Source organism: Choloepus didactylus, chromosome 17 (assembly GCF_015220235.1).
Source record: "Choloepus didactylus isolate mChoDid1 chromosome 17, mChoDid1.pri, whole genome shotgun sequence".
Classification (NCBI taxonomy): Eukaryota; Metazoa; Chordata; class Mammalia; order Pilosa; family Megalonychidae; genus Choloepus; species Choloepus didactylus.
This window is the reverse complement of record NC_051323.1, coordinates 31,106,497-31,124,482: the sequence shown is the minus strand read 5'-3', so window position 1 is coordinate 31,124,482 and position 17,986 is coordinate 31,106,497. Positions and strand designations below refer to the sequence as shown.

The window sequence follows — 17,986 nt, the reverse complement described above, 5'->3', positions numbered from 1 at the left end:
GTTGTTGATACATATAGCTGTAGTGCATTTTAATTGCTGTAGGATATTCTACTATATAAAAATAACCTTTATCTGTTGGGCATTAGGTTATCAATTTTTTTTTTATATTAAAAACAGTGCTGTAATTTTTGGATACTTACATAGTTGAGTATTTTTACTTGTCATGAGACACAATTACAAGGGAACCATAATTAAAAGTATGTAATATCTCAACCCCACAAAAACCCAAAACAGTACTGCTTTAACATTCTTGTACCGGTTTTCCTTGTGCACATTTCCAAGAGGTTTTCCAAGGTGCTACTGGGAGTGCAATTGCTTGGTGAAAGGACATGCTTATCTTCAAGTACTAAGTATTGCTAGGTTGCTCCCCAAAGTGGTTGTAAACCAATTTACATTTCCGTTAGCTGGGAAGGTGTCCTGTTTCTCCACCACCTCACCAACAGTGGAATGTTATTTTTCAGTACTGTATTTACCAATCTAATGTATGTGAAATAGTATTTCATCTTTAATTTGCACTTTTCCTGATTAATTATAAGACTTAGCATCTTTTTGAATGTTTGTTAGCTATCTGAGTTTTTTTCTGTTGATATCTTTTGCGCATTATTCTATTGGCTTTATTTTTGCTTATTGTTGATGTTAATCATTTTGTTTATATGCTCTGCTAATATCTTTCAGTCTATTACTTGTCTTTTCACTTTATTTATATTTGTGTTCGTTTTTGTTTTACAGAGGTTTTTAATTTTTAATATAGTCAAAATTGCCATATTAGGTTTGTGCTGTTTTATGCACAAACAAAATAGGATTTTTTGGTTAAGAAATCCTTCCTATCCCAGATTTGGAAAATGTTTCTCTATATTTTAAATGTTCTGTAGCTTCTAAATGGTTTGCTTTTCACATTCGTATCTTTAATTCATTGATTATCTTACACAAAAATCAATGTGAAGTGGGGAATCTATTTTTTTCCCCCTGTGGATAACGGATTGTTCCAGCATTATTTATTGAATTAGTCTATTTCATACTAATTAATGATTATATCTGTATTGTATCATGTTTTCCTAAGTGCGTGGTTCTGTTTTGGGGATTCTCTCTGACCTGTTCTTTTAGTCTATCCACTTAATCTCAGGCTGGCACCACACTATCTCTATTATACAGAGTTTTATAATGAATTTTGATACCTAGTATGTCAAGAGTCACCACACCTTGCTCTTCTTCAAAATTGCCTTTGTTACATTTAGCCTTTTTAAAAAGACTTATTGGGATTTTTATTGGAAATGCTTTGAGTTTATAAATCAAGTAAGTTTTTCCACCCTTGAATATTGCATAAGATATAATTAATGAGAATTTTGATCTTTTTGCCTTGAACTGTGCTTTAGAATTATCTCCATAAAGTCCTTTCTCATCTTTTTTTTCTTTCTAGATTATATTTTCAGTTGCTGTTGTAAGTGGGCTCTTTTCCCCCTTTTACATTTTCGAGTTGATGTGCCAGAATCATTTATAAATAAATAAATACATACATACATACATACATACATACACACATACATACTGTATTCAGCCTAATGCCAGACTCTTAATTTGTTCTAATGGCTTGATTGAAATTCTCTTTATTCCACATAGGTGATCCTATCATTTGCAAATAAGCCAGTATAGATAGCCACCATTCTTGTATTGGTCCTGGCTTTGGAATGCTTCTGAAGTCTTACTATTAAGTATGAAGTTCGCTTTTTGTTTTTGATAGGTATCCTATCAAACTTCTATTTCTCTAACTTGCTAAGATTTTTATTATGACAGTTTTTAATGTTATTGAATGATTCTTCTGCATCAGTTGAGATAATTATATGTATTTATCCTTTGCTATGAAAACGTGATTTATTGTTTAATTAACTTTCTTATATTGAATCATCCTTGAATTTTTCGATGAATTCTGCCTAGTTGTGATTTTTCAGATATACCATGCTGAATATTTAAGTCTTTTGCATATGTATTCCTAGGTGAAATTGGCCTGTTTTATTTTTCTTTGTACTATACTTTTCTGATTTTATATCAAAGTTTTATAGTCTCAGAAATTTTTTTATTGAGTCTAATTTTTAATACTTTACAGAAAGATAGTATTTTTCTTGGTAGCTTTATTATGCTGTATCTGGACTGACTGACATACAAATATTCTTCCTGCTCAGTATCCACAATGTTGAATGTGGGGATTCATGTCCTTATTTGATTTGGAAAAATTCTCACCAATTCTACCTTGAAATATTGTTTTAGCACTGTATTTTCTCTTCTTTTGGAATTCCTTCTAGACATTATTATATCAGGAATAGTTTCTGCTACAAGTAACTACATCTGACTTATTGTGCTTTGGGCTGTGAAGACATTTGTTGTTTAGTTAACAAGAAGTCTAGAGATCTGCTGCCTCGACAATGTCATCAAATGATCCAGATTTTTTTTGGCATCCCTTTTAGTGTATGTTTTTGGCAGCTTTCTTACAGTTTCAGATATCTGTCTGATTCTTGCTCCCTTGAAAGGAATTTCTTTTTTATTATTTTTAAATGCAGTTTTATTAAGATATATTCACACAGCATAGAAACCATCCGAAGTATACAACCACTCATTCACGTTATCATCACATAGTTGTGCATACAGCCCCATGATCAAATTTAGAACATTTTCCTTACTCCAGAAAAGAAATAAAAATAAAAAAGAAAACCCTAATCCTCCCACACTCCTTATTCCCCCATATTATTGACCCATAGTTTTGGTATGGTACATTTGTTACTGTTGATGAAAGAGTACTAAAATATTATTAACTATTATCCATAGTTTGCAATAGGTACTTTTTCCCCATATATCCCTCTATTACTAACTTCTTATAATAGTGTCATGTATCAGCTCTAATTCATGAAAGAACTTTTTTTATATTTGTACAGTTAATCATGGGCATTGTCCACCACAGTTACACAGTGATACATTCATATGTTTTAACCTCCAACTTTCCTTCTGATGACTCTAAACTTCCCCTTTCCACCACACTCGTGCACCATTCAGCACTGTTAATTAGGAATCTCTTTTTTTTCCTCTGGTTATTTTCAAGATTTCCTCTTTGTTTTTGGTTTTTAGCAATTATACTTTATTGGACTCAATATAATTTTCTTTGTATTATTCTGGGTGGGGTTCATAGGATACTTGAATCTGACTTGATGTTTCTCAGCCATTCTCTCTTCAAATATTGCTTTTGTCCTATTTTCTCTTTAGTTTTTTTACTCCGATTACATACATGCCTTATATTTTACCATATGCTGTTTCTTTCTCTCTTTTTTAAAGAGAAGTGGTATATTTACAAAACAATCATGCAAAGAATACAGGTCTCCTGTACACCACCCCATCACCAACACCTTGTGTTGGTGTGCAGCATTTGTTACAATTGATGGTAGCATATTTTTATAGTTGTACTAGTAATTAAAGGCCATGGTTTAACTTAGGTATCACAGTTTGTTTAGTGTAGTTCCATGGATTGTACACTGTTTCTTACTCTCTTTTCTGTATTTATCCTTTTGTTTCTCATGTTTCATTCTGGATATTTTCCTCTGAACTGTCTCCTAGTTCAATGATATTTTTCTTCAGGTATGTCTAATCTAGTATTAAACTGGTCATTGAGTTCTTAATTTCAGATAGTTTATTTTTTCAGTTCCAGAATTTTCATTTGGCCCTGCTTTTATAGTTTCCATTCTTTGCTAAAACATCTCAATCTTGCCTTTTTTTCTTTGACCACGTTAGCATTGTTGTTTAAAGTCTGCCTAATAACGCAATTATCTGGATCCCCTATGATTGCTTTGTATTCTCTGATGTTGCTCTTTTTTCTTAATTGTATAGTTTTGTCATCATATAGGTCCACTTATTTTTTAGTGCAATTTTATTGAGAGATGTTCACACACCATATAACCTATACAAAGTATACAAGCAGTGGCTCACAGTACCATCATATAGTTGTGTATTCATCACCAGTCAATTTTAGAACATTTTCATTACCCCCCCAAAAAAAACAATTTATAAAAATAAAAAAGAACACCCAAAACATCCCATACCCCTTATCCCCCCCATTTATATATATTTTGTGTGCTTGTTTTTTTTGTTTTGTTGTTTTGTTTTATTTTGTTTTATTTTTTATTTTTTTTATTTTTTTATTTTGAAATAAATTCGAAGTTATAGGAACAGTTGCAAAAACAATACTAACCCCATACAAAGAATTCCATCATACCCTGACCCCCCTCCCCCGATAGCTCAATCCACCAACTTTAACATCCTGTCACATAGCTATTTCTTTCCCTCCCTCCCTATCATCCATCATCTATTGCTCTGTCTTCTGAACATATGAGAGCTAGCTGCACACATCCTTGAACATACACTATAATTCATGTATACACTTCCCATGAACAAGAACATTCTTTTATGCAATCCCATTAAGCGCTGCTACGAAGTACAAGAGATTCAACAATGACACAAAGGTTACATTCTATATTTCCTTTACCTTATGTCTCAACTGTGTCCCTTTGAGCCACCTGTCCTCTATCCTCCAATCCCATCCAAGTTCATCCTTGGCATTCAGTTGTCATCTATTTAGACTTTTTTTTTTTTTCAGTTGTGGAAACATATATACCGCCTGAATCTTCCCATTCCACCCCCTCTCTGGCCTTTCATTAGTGGAATTAATCACATTTAGAATGTTGTAATGCTCTTTCCCACCATCCATTACTAGAAATTTCCCTTCACCTCAAACAGCAACTCCACACTCATTTCTTACTCCCCATTGCCCCTTCCCCCATTTCTCTTAACCCAGACTCTACATTTCATCTCTATGGTTATATTCTCTGATAATTTCTTTGTGTTTACTGTGGGGCTTAAAATTAACCTCTTAAATCCGTATCAATCTTGTGTTTTTTTGATGCCACCTTCACTTCAATAGGACACATAAACTATGTTCCTATACTCCTCCATTCCCCCACCTTTATATAGTTGTCTAAAATTACATATTTTACACTGAGTTCAAAACCACTGATTTGTCATTAGAGTTCATGTAATTTGTATCATGTAGGAAGTAAATAGTGGAGTTACAGTTCAAAAATTATTGACTTCTATTTGTATCCCATTGTGGTTGGAGAATGTGCTTTGAGTATATTCAATTTTTTTTTTTTTTTTTTTTTTTTTTTTTAATTTCTTGAGGCTTGTTTTATGTCCCAGCTTATGGTCCCTTCTGGAGAAAGATCCGTAATCACTAGAGAAAAATGAGTGTCCTGGTGCTTTGGGATGTAAGGTACTATATATGTCTGCTAAAATTCTCTGTATCTCTTTCTCCTTTCTTTGTTTCTCTGTTGGTAGGGCTCCCTTTAGAATCTGAAGTAGGGCAGGTCTTTTATTGGCAAAGTCTCTCAGCATTTGTTTGTCTGTGAAAAATTTAAGCTCTCCCTCGAATTTGAAGGAGAGTTTTGCTGGATAAAGTATTCTTGGTTGGAAGTTTTTCTCTCTCAGAATTTTAAATATGTCATGCCACTGCCTTTTTGCCTTCATGGTGGCCGCTGAGTAGTCACAACTTAGTCTTATGTTGTTTCCTTTGTATGTGGTGAATTGCTTTTCTCTTGCTGCTTTCAGAACTTGCTCCTTCTCTTCAGTATTTGAGAGTCTGATCAGAATATGTCTCGGAGTGGGTTTATTTGGATTTATTCTATTTGGAGTTCCCTGGGCATTTGTGCTTTGTGTATTTATATTGTGTAGAATGTTGGGGAAGTTTTCCCCAACAATTTCTTTGAATACTCTTTCTAGACCTTTACCCTTTTCTTCCCCTTCTGGGACACCAGTGAGTCTTAAGTTTGGACGTTTTATTTTATCTGTCATATCCCTGAGATCCATTTAGATTGTTTCAATTTTTTTCTCCATTCTTTCTTTTGTTCTTTCATTTTCTGTTCTGTGGACTTCTAGGACACTGAGACGTTCAACTTCCTCTAATCTTGTATTGTGAATATCCAGAGTCTTTTTAAATTGGCCAGCAGTTTCTTTTATTTCCATAAGATCTTCTATTTTTTTATTTACTCTTGCAGTGTCTTCTTTATGCTCTTCTAGGGTCGTCTTTATGTCGCTTGTATCCTGGGCCATGGTCTTCATGATGTCCTTTAAATCCTTTGCCATGTTTTCGTTCCTTGATTGTAGTTCTTTGATTAATTTTGCTAAGTACTGTGTTTCTTCCGGTATTTTGATTTGGGAGTTTGGAGTTGGATTCTCTGTATCATCTGGTTTCATCATATGCATTAAGATTTTCTGTTGTTTTTGGCCTCTTGGCATTTGCTTTGCTTGATATGGTTCTTTCAAGTTGTATAAAAAAAAAAAGATACCAATCTAATTTTTCAGAAACACAGTTTGTTGGTGTACACTTTCTCTAACCAGCAGATGGCGTCTGCAAGTCACCTGTATGCCTCCATTCAGTTCTCCCCAACTCTGTCTCTGTGGTGTGTGGGGAAATGGTTCTTGTGGGGTTCAGTTGGAGAACTCAGTTTGGGTGTGTTGCTGGAGCCGTCTGCCCTGAATGTGGGGCATGTGTATGGGTGGCCAGAGAGGAAGGGAAGCTTTAATATTCAAATCCCCCAGGTTCCCGGAGATTCAAGGCCACTGCAAGAGTCTAAGCCTTCATTTCAGTTTTGCCCCAGATTTTCTGTCACTGACCCACATGCCACTGGCATTGACATAGCGTCCCTGGGTTTTCCAAGCGGGCCCCCCTTCTCAGCTGTGATCTTTCAGGACCTCTGCTGAGGGAAGGCTGTGCACGTCATCCCTCAAGCTAAGCCCCGGGCCACGAGGCCTTGCAGGGATGCTGTCTGCCTGATGCAAAGATTAGCCTATAATTCTTGACTGGTGTAAGTTCTGAATGAAAGGCAGGCAGTAAAGCTGGGCCCCACCCCTTTCCTCTTTAGAGAAGATGGATGCCTTAGGGGGAGGTCATTAGCATTTCAGTGGTCTCTCTCTGCCTGTGCTACACCCTTGTTTGGGTCACAGAACTGGGAACTCAAAATGGCCGAGGCTTTCTCCACTGAGTTGAAAAAGGAACAGAACTAGTCCGAGGAGACCCTCTGGCTTTCCAAGGTTAGTCGTCACCCAAAGCCTCCATCTACCTGCTGGGGATTCGCACCTCGTAGTGAGCAGTTCACACTCGCTAATTAAAACCCCAGTTGGAGCTCAGCTGAGCCACATTCACTCTCTGGGAGAAAGCTTCTCTCTGGCACCATGAGGCTTTGTAACTTGGGCTATGGGGGAGGGGTCTCCTGATTTGGATCCACAGTTCTTACTTACAGATTTTGTGCTGTGATCTCGGGCATTCCTCCTAAATCAGGTTGGTGTATGATGATTGAATGTTCACGCCTGTCCTCCTGCAGTTATTCTGGATTATATACTAGTTGTTTCTGGTTTTTTTTTTTATTTGTTCCAGGGGAACTACTTAGCTTCCACTCCTCTTTATGCCGCCATCTTAGATCTCTCTTGTGTGCTTGTTTTATTACCTGTCTGCCCATACACTGGATCCAGGGAGTGTCAATCACAAGGTTTTCATAATTACGCGGTCACATGATAAAAGCTATATAGTTATACAGTCATCATTAAGAATCAAGGCTACTCCATTACAGTTCAACAGTTTCAGGTGTTTCCTACCAGCTATTCTAATACACGAGAAAATTAAAGGAATATCTATATAATGCATGCGAATAACCTCCAGAATGACCTTTCTACTTACTTGAAATCTCTTAGCCACTGAGACTTTATTTTGTTTCATTTCGTTTCCCCCTTTGGTCACGAAGGCATTCTCAATCCCACAATGCCATGGCCAGGCTCATCCCTGGGAGTCGTGTCCCATGTAGCGGGGAGGGTAGTGAGTTAATTTGCCAAGTTGGCTTAGAGATACAGGCCACATCTGAGTAACAAAAGAGGCTTTCTCGGGGGGGTTACTCTTAGGCATAGTTATAGGTAGGATCAGCTTCACCATTCGAGAGATCAGTTTCATAAGGGCAAGCTTCTAAATTGAGGGCTTGGCTTTTTAAATTGGGAGCCCCTATTGCTTAAGAGAATGCAGGAATTCCCCAGATGGGGAATTTTAATAGTTCCACATTTTTCCACAGTCCCTCAAGGGGACTTTGCAAATACTTTTTTATTTCCTGCCCAAAATATTCTAGGATGTACTGGGGTATTACATTAGCCTGTACAGAATAACAAGATCTCATTCCCTATTCTAGGTTCCATGTACTTACGTTGTTTAAGTAAACTGACCAGACAGGTTAAATTAGTGTGCTACAGAAAATATAAATTTTGTACCAAATAAACCTCTCTTACTTTGGTCTCACACAGAAGTTGGAGTTTTAAAATACAGTCAGGGGCGCGGGTGCGGGCGGCAGGGGGGGCTCGGAGAGCGGCGGCCCCAGCCCGCGCGGCGGCCCCACCATGCCCCAGCTCGGCGGCGGCGGAGGTGGTGGCGGCGGCGGCGGCTCGGAGGCCGGGGCGGCCGGAGGAGGGGACGACCTCGGGGCGAACGACGAGCTGATCCCCTTCCAAGACGAGGGGGGCGAGGAGCAGGAGCCGAGCAGCGACAGCGCCTCGGCGCAGCGGGACCTGGACGAGGTCAAGTCGTCCCTGGTCAACGAGTCGGAGAACCAGAGCAGCAGCTCGGACTCGGAGGCCGAGCGGCGCCCGCAGCCCGCCCGGGACGCTTTCCAGCGGCCGCGGGACTACTTCACCGAAGTGAGAAGGCCCCAGGACGGCGCGTTCTTTAAGGGCCCCCCCTACCCCGGGTACCCCTTCCTGATGATCCCGGACCTGAGCAGCCCGTACCTCCCCAACGGACCCCTGTCGCCCGGAGGAGCGCGCACCGTCGGCCGGGATGCTGGGAAGAGACGCCTTTCCTTGAGGCTCTTTAGAGAAGCTTGTGCAGAAGCTCTGTCCCCTTCACCTCGTGTGTGCGCTGAGCCTCTGAGCTGTGACTGATTCCTGTCTGGAGCCCGCAGGAACCCCCGGTAGCCCTGTGAAGAGAGGATTTATTGCTACAAACCATCATGCCCTATTTCATATGGTCCTTTCAAAAAATTATGCATTCATTCACGAGCTACCTCGTGTGCCAGTTGACTAGAATTTTGTTAGGAAAATATGAGAAGAAAGTGAGTGTAAAAATAATTTAAGACGAATAAAAGCCAAAAAAAAAAAAAAGCTTGAACGCTGTTCCACTAGCTACAAAGTGCTGGAGAGGAGGGTAACTAACTCAACCACAGTGGGAGGGCTAATGACATTTTGGAAAAGAACACTTCCAGGTAGAGTTGGTGAGGGAATCTCTGAATTTCGTGTGCAGTTCAGGAATTTAAGAGCTGCTGTGCAGTTCAGGTTCCAAGTTGGTTCACGTTTTCTCAGACCATCTCAACAAAACCTGCTGCTTTTCAACCACGTGTGCATTTTTGTGTTTTTTTAAAAACTTAAAAATTGAGATAGCTTACCTGTAGTCAAGTGCATAAAGTTTAAGTGTACCTGTGTTAATATTTTGTGAGTATCTGTCTTTCTCTTTTCTGTGCATGGTTAAATGTTTATATATTTTACAAAAGTAGCATCATTTGTTACATACTCTTTTATAACTTTTTCCCTAGGACAACAATGTATCACAAACAGTTTTTCCATAACATACCTTCATTTAAAAAATAATGATACCATATTTACAACACAAAATTTCCTATTTTTAATTTCCCACTTATTTAAATATACAACTCAGTAATATTAAGTATTTTCACAATATTGTTCTACCATCATCCATTAACAAAAATTTTTTTGATCGCCCCCAATAGAACCTGTCCCCAGTAAGCAATAACGCTCCCTTTCTTCACTTCCCACCCCTCCCCTGGTAACCTGTAATCTACTTTCTGACTATGAATTTGCTTACCCTTGGCATTTCGTATAAGTGAGATCATACAATATTTGTCCTTTTGTTTCTGGCCCATTTCACCCATCATAATGTCTTCAAGTTTCATCCATGTTGTGCCATGTATCGGCACTTTCTTTTTATGACCGAATATTATTCCATCGTATGTGTGCACCACATTTTGTTAATCCATGAACACTTGGATTGCTTCCATCTTTTGGCAATTGTGAATAATGATGCTATGAACATCCGTGTGCAAATGTCTGTTGATGTCCTTGCTTTCGCTTCTTCTGGGCATATACCTAGAAGTGGAATTGCCGGGTGATGTGGTCATTCTATTTGTAATTTTCTGAGGAGTCGCAGAACTTCTCCCACATGTTCTGTTTTAAGTCGTTTGTGCCTCACTGCTTCCCACAGTCTCTCCTGTTTTTTCCCTGATGCAAAGCACAAATCTGTTTACGTACAGAGACATTGTCTGTTTTTAGGAATTGTATGTAAAAGCTAAGGAAAACTTTTCTTTTGTAAGATCAGGGTTTGCTTTTGGTAAAATTCTTCTAAACCATTTCAGCTAAATATAGCTTTAGTTTCATTTTTCTCCTAAATATAACTTGGGGTCTAATGAGAGCTTTTCACATGGAGCTTTGGAGAAGGCTCGTTCTGCATTGCTAAGATATCGGCACTTAGATTTCTGGGATGAGACTTGGTGGTTAGTCATGTGGAAGGGTTTTAACTGACATTTTTTTTTCTTTGGGTGGGTGGGTCTGTCAGGGAATGTGAGTTACTTTGTTGTAATTTTTAAAGTTATCGATGGATCTCAATCTTCATTGAGGTTTCTATTTGAGGAGAATGTAGGCTAGCACCAAACAAAAAGAACCTTAACATTTAACAAAGTTCCACATTTACAGTGATGTGCAAAGATACAAAAGGTCATGGAATAAAAAGAAAATTTTAGGAATTGACCACTGGAAAATCTTCTAGGATGGGAAGAGCCTACTTACATTCTAATTTTTTTTCTATTAGAGAAATTGTGGATTTGTAGAAGAATCATGCATAAAATACAGGATCCCCGTATATCATCTTATTATTAACACCTTACGATGGTTTGGTACATTTGCTAAAACTGATGAAAGCTCATTTCTATAATTGTACTATTAAGTATATAGTCCATGGCTTAACTTAGGGTTCAGTGTTTGTGTTGTGCAGTTTCAGAGAATTTTTAAAAAATTTTTGTTTCAGTACCATATATACAACCTACAATTTCCCCTTTTAACCACATTCAGATATATATATTTCAGTGCCGTTAATTACGTTCACAATATTGTGCTACCATCACCGTCATCTGTTACCAAAATGGCATTCCAATTTAAAGACAACTTTTACTTGCTGAGGATGAGATTGGCATCCTTAATTCATAATTCCTCAACCTCTTCATCTGAGAACCTGTCATGAGCCATGGCTAAGGGGCTGTGAGAGATTAGGATGAATTAGACCGAATCTTAGCCCTAAAGGATTTAAAAATTGAATTAGGAAGAAGTAATTGCACAAGCCCCTACTATAGGAAGTCTGTGTTAAGAGGTAATAAAATGGTCCAGAACTCCTGTAGATGACTGTATAACAATGTAGATTACAAGGGGCGAAAGTGTGATTGTGAAAACCTTGTGGATTGCACTCCCTTTATCCAGTGTTTGGATGGATGAGTAGAAAAATGGGGACAAAAAAATAAATGAAAAATAGAGTGGGATGGGGGAGATGATTTGGGTGTTCTTTTTTACTTTTATTTTTTATTCTTATTCTGATTCTTTCTGATGTAAGGAAAATGTTCAGAAATAGATTGTGGTGATGAATGCATAACTATATATATGATGGTACTGTGAACAGTTGATTGTACACCATGGATGACTGTATGGTATGTGAATATATCTCAGTGAAACTGAATTTAGTTAAAATAAAATAAAATAAAATAGTCCAGAGAGGAGTTTCCATACTAAGAAAAAGGGAAAAAATCCTTTGGACTGGGATGGTCAAGGAAGGCAGGTAGAAGAGGTGGTTTTAAAGTAGTCCTTGAAAGTAGTTGTTCTTTAATTCAAAGTAATTCTTGTTGATTATTAAATATCAAATCAGTACAGAGGTATATCAAGTGAAAAGTGAAAGCCCTCCTTCTCTTGCCTCTTGAAGTGGAAGTAGAGAGGGCAAAGATGTGGAAGCAGAGAAGTTCAGGACCCTGGGGGTATATGCCAGTTTGAATGTATTATGTCCCCCCAAAACGCCATTATCTTTGGTGCAGTCTTGTGTGGGCAGATGTGTAAATGTTGATTAGATTGAAATTCTTTGATTGAGTGTTTCCATGGAAATGTGACCCACCCAACTGTAGGTGATAACCGATTGGATAATTTCCATGGAGGTGTGGCCCCGCCCATTCAGCATGGGCCTTGATTAGTTTACTGGAGCACTGTATAAGCTCAGACAGAAGGAGCGAGCTCGCTACAGCCAAGAGGGACACTTTGAAGAACATACAGGAGCTGAGAGAGAAGCTACAGCTTACAGAGACATTTTGGAGATGGCCTTTGAAAGCAGACTTTTGCTCCGGAGAATCTAAGGGAGGACAGATGCCCCAAGGGCAACTAAGAGTGATATTTTTTGAGGAACTGCAGCCTAGAGAAGAATGTCCTGGGAGAAAGCCATTTTGAAAACAGAACTACAGAGCAGACACCAATCATGAGCCTTCCCAGCTGACAGAGGTTTTCTGGACCCCACTGGCCATCCTCCAGTGAAGGTACCCGATTGCTGATGTGTTACCTTGGACACTTTATGGCCTTAAGACTGTAACTGTGTACCCAAATAAACCCCCTTTATAAAAGCCAAAAAAAAAAAAAAAAAAAAAATACAGTCAGTATCATCCTTTACTTTAGTCCTAACTAAGTCCATTTCATTCATACCTCTAATTATAGTCTGATCTCTTTTTCAGCTTCTTTAACAGTTGCTGTATGGATAATGCTGGCTTTCAGAGCTGCAGAACTCTAATTCTGAGTCTCAGGTGTCACACAGATACTCAAATTTCCAGGGAACTGGCAGGTTCTAAACAAAGAGCTCGGCATTTCCAAATTTAGAAATAATAATTAAAACTCAGGAGTAGATGTGACTGCTTTAAGAGTTTACAATCTAGGAACCTTTACAATAAGTCTTATTGAACATTCTGTACTCCTTAATCATCAATTGCCCAATCTCTGCCTCCATTCTATCCCCAGAGAATCTGTGTTCTCAAATTCAATTCTCAGTGTTTGTTCATTATAGTTAGTTTATATTAGTGAGGCCTTACAATATTTGTCCCTTCCTTTTTGGCTTATTTCATTCTACATTGTGTCCTCAAAATTCATTTACCTAGTTGCATGCCTCACAACTTCAGTCCTTCTTGTGGCCACTCAATATTCCATTGTATGAATACACCACATTTTGCCCCTCCATTCATCCATCGATGTACCCTTAGGCCACCTCCGTCCATTGCAAATCATGAATAATGCCACCATAAACATCAGTATCCAAATGTCTAATTGTGTTCCTGCTTTCAGTTCTTCCAAATATGTGCCACATAATGGGATTGCAGGATCCTTTGGCATCTCTCCACCCAGCTTCCTGTGGAACCACCACACTGCCTCCTAGAGGGGCCACCACACTGCCCTCCAGAGATGGACATTGTATATGGACAATTTGAGGTGATTTGAGGCCTAGGTGGTATCTTCTTCCAGAGATTTTTACTACTGACAGGTAGCTAGAGTCACCAGCAATCCAGGATTACTTTAATCCAATTAAGGATTGAGATGATTTGAAGCTGAGGCTTTAGTTCCTGCCAGGGCTGGTCTATTTCCTCTTAAACCTTTACAGCCTTACTCCTTGAATATTGTCCTTTAAAAGCTCAGTCTCTGATATATAGGGGGTTAACGGTCCTCCTAGGGCATCCCAAACTCTAGTTTTTGTCTTTTTAGCTCAGGATGTCTATTAAAAACCCTGCTTAGCTTCTTACCTTGTCAGCCATCTCTTCCAGAATTGGCCATTGCTCCTTGAGAAGCATCTTAAAATACCAGGCACTCGGACTTTTCTCTTTCTCCTAGATCTTGACTCCATAGTTCTTCAGTGCCTTGTTCTCTGATGCTTTTAAACAGATGTGTTTTTTTTCTAGATTTTCTAGCTGTTTTCAAGTAGGAGGATTAGTCTGATTACCTAGACTTCCATTAACATGAAAAGGGATTCCAAGATCTATCATTCCACTCTGCTCCTTAGTGTACTGTAATGTTTTTCTTCTTGCCTCATCATTGCAAGAGAATTCCTCTGGTTGTGGGCTTCATCTCCAAGATTTCAGTGGAATTTTAACAATATTTACATGTTTTCATTTCCATTTCAAGATGTTAATGCTTCATTTATTTTTTTAAGTTTATTTATCAAAAAATTAAAAAAAAACATTTCAGACAAAACAAAGGAATAAGAAAAACAAATAAGCTAAAATAACTACATTGCTTCCAACATGTTCCTATTGTACCCAAGAAAATTTATAAAACATAATCATTCCTGAGTACTCCCATAGCATTAAGATTACCCTCAATAGCTTATCTGTTCTTAGATTACCGTTCCCCCTTCACTAGTTGCTGTCTATCTCTAGGACCCCTACATTCTACAGTGTAAAACGTTTATTTTACATTTTTCACTGAGTTCACATTAGTGGTAACATACAATATCTCTCGTTTTGAGTCTGGCTTATTTCACTCAGCATTATGTCTTCAAGGTTCATCCATGTTGTCATGTTTCACAACATTATTCCTTCTTACTGCCGTGTAGTATTCCATGGTGTATATATACTACATTTTGTTTATCCACTCATCTGTTGAAGGACATTTGGATTTTTTCAATCTCCTGGCAATTGTGAATAATGCTGCTGTGAACATTATTGCTTCATTTAGATCTTTGAACATTTTAAATACTTTTAGAATCTTTGTTGAGCTGTTACATAAAATTAGTTTCCCCTGGAATAAAGTGTCATTCTTATTCTTGATTTTCATTGTCTTGGTTTCTTAGTATTTCTGTTTCTTTATGTGTTTAATGTTCTTGATGGTGTGTTCATTTTGAGTGCAAATTTTTTATTTCTGTGTTTCTCTGTTTTCCCTTGCTCTCCAATCCCTTTTCTTTCCGGCACATTTCCTATAACCTTTACCTGGCCCCTCAGTAACCCACCCCTCATTTAAGAATCAGTTATAAAAATGTGGGTTTGGAATGACTGGTGAGATTAGATTAAGGATATTGCAGATCCAGCCACCTGGTCAGTAGTTATCTTGTTTCACTTCTTTTCTAGGCTATATCAGAGTCCTCTCCCTGTCTTAAGTTTGTAACTGTCTTCCTAGTTAGCAAATGTTATAGTCTCTTTTTAGGAGTCATGGAGGTCCGTACCAGTTCCCATGTCAAGCAATAAACTTGTACCACTTGAGTGGTGCACTTTTAGTTCTTACTTCCTAATAGAGTGAGTACTGGCTATCACTGCCTGCTTCCAGACCCAGAACCAAGTTGGCCAATCACATCAGCTCCCCCTTAACATTTTTCATTTTTCTTTACTTTCTGTTCCATGAATTTTCTTTGTCCATTTTTTAATTGAATTGTTTGTCTTTTTGTTGTTGAATTGGGTAATAAACCCATATCAGATGTAAAATTTGCAAATATTCTTTCCGTTCTGTGGATTGTCTTTTCATTCTGTTGGTAGTGTCCTTTGAAACACAAAAGCTTTTAAATTTAATGAAGTCCACCTTATCTATTTTTCCTTTTGTTTCTTGTGACTTTGTTGTCATATTTAAAAAAACCATTGCCAAATCCAAGGTAATAAAGATTTGCCACTAGATTTTCTGCTAAAGAATTTTAAAGTTTTAACTCTTAAATTTAAGTCTTTGATCCATTTTGAGTTAATTTTTATAAATGGTGTAAGGTGGGGATCCATCTTCATTCTTTAGCATGTGGTTATCCAGTTTTCCCAGCATCATTTGTTGAAGAGACTGTTCTTTCCCCTGCTGAAGTGGTCTTGACCCTGTTGAAAAACAATTGACCATAGTTGTGAAGGTTTATTTCTGGGCTCAGTTCTATTCTGTTGGTCTATATGTCTGTCCTTATGCCAGTACCACACTGTTTTGATTGCTGTAGCTTTGCAGAAGTTTTGAAATCAGGAAGTGTGAGTCCTCCAACTTTGTTCTTCTTTTTAAGATTATTTTGACTATTCTGGGTCCCTTAAAATTCCATATGAACTTTAATATGAGTTTTTCCACTAATGCAAAAATTGGGATTTAGATAGGGATTGCATTGAATCTGTAATTTCTTTTAGCAATGTTCTGTAGCTTTCGGTGTATTAGTCTTGCATCTCATTGGTTTAAGTTTTTCCTAAGTATTTTATTCTATTAGATGCTACCATACATGGAATTTTTTTCATAATTTCCTTTTTGTATTATTCATTGCTAGTGTGTAGAAATACAACTGATTTCTGAGTATTGATTTTGTATCCTTCAGCTTTGCTGAATTCATTTATTAGTCTTAACAGTTTTGTGGATTCTTCAGGATTCTCTAGATATAAGACCTTGTCATCTGCCAATAGAGATAATTTTGCCTTTTTTTTTTTTTTTTTTTTTTTTGCCTAATTGCTCTAGCTAGAATTTCTAGTACTATGTTGAATGGAAGTGACAAAAGTGGACATCCTTGTCTTGTTGTTGATCTTAGGGGAAAAGGGTGCAGTCTTTCACTGTTAAGTATGATATTAGCTGTTGGTTTTTCATAAATGACCTCAACATGTTGAGTAAGTTTCTTTCCATTCCTAATTCTTTCTAAGATATTTGATACCCAAACATGACAAAGATATTACAAGAGAAACAAACTGCAGGACATTCTCACTCATGAACATAGATGCAAAAAATCTTCAACAAAATATTGGCAAACCAAATCCAGCATTATATCGTGGCCTACTTGATTTTATTGCAGAAATGCGGGATGGCTTTAACATATGAAAATTAATGTAATTCACCATATTAAAGGAATAAAGGTGAAAAATCATATAATCATCTCTAGATACTGAGAAATCATTTGAGAAATAAGTCGTGAGAAAAACTCTTAGCAAACTGTAAATAGAAATAGATCTTTTTAATCTACAACAAACCTGCAGCAAACATAATAATTAATAATAATGGTGACATGTTAAGAGCTGTCTTTGAGATCAAGAATGAGACACTGATACCCACTATCACCATTTCTATTCAAAATTGTACTGACAGTTTAATATCAAAGCTGTACACATTTCAAAGGTTTATTATTTTGCATATGACTACACATTTTTAAGACTCTAGGAAAACCAAAAAAAAAATGCAAAGATGAATTATTAGAATTAATATGTGAGTTTTAAGAGGTTACTGGGTACTGGATACAAGGACCATATACCAAAGAAAAAAAAATCATATCTATATAATAGCAACAAAATGAAATTTTAGGAAGACACCATTTACAATAGCATCAAAAAATATCTGATATACAGGAATAAACCTCAAGAAACATCTCCTCAGAGTAAACTGTAAAATATTAAGGCTCAATAAAGTTATGTAAAAAAAACATTATTGGAAAACATTTAAAAGACCTAAATAAATAGAATATATATTTTCATTGGTTAAAACACTAGTATTGTAAAGATGTCATTTCTCCGCAGATTATGTATAGCTTCAGTGTAATCCCAAACAGTCACAACAGTCACAACTTTTATAGCTTTAGAATATATTTTAATATCCAATAAAGCATGTCCTTCAAGAGTGTTTTTTGATATTTTTTGGAGGAGGGTAGGGAATGTAAAACTTGAAACTCTGATTCTCAAATTATTATGAAATGTAAAGAGACAAATAGCCAAAACACTCTTGAAGGACATGCTTTATTGGATATTAAAATATATTCTAAAGCTATAAAAGTAAGACAGTGTCATTTAGGTATGAGGATAATAGGTATCTAGTTTTAACTCATCTTGAAAAAATGGGCATGTCTTAAACAGAAACCACAGATTGAAGATAA

At 37.2% G+C, this 17,986-nt stretch overlaps 1 protein-coding gene across 1 annotated transcript in view; it reads left to right on the top strand.

The window, feature by feature from the left end:
* The window catches only part of PEX13 (peroxisomal biogenesis factor 13), a 43,845-nt gene that overhangs the window by 1,678 nt on the left and 24,181 nt on the right, over window positions 1-17,986 (top strand). The gene's annotated exons all lie outside the window — the stretch shown is intronic.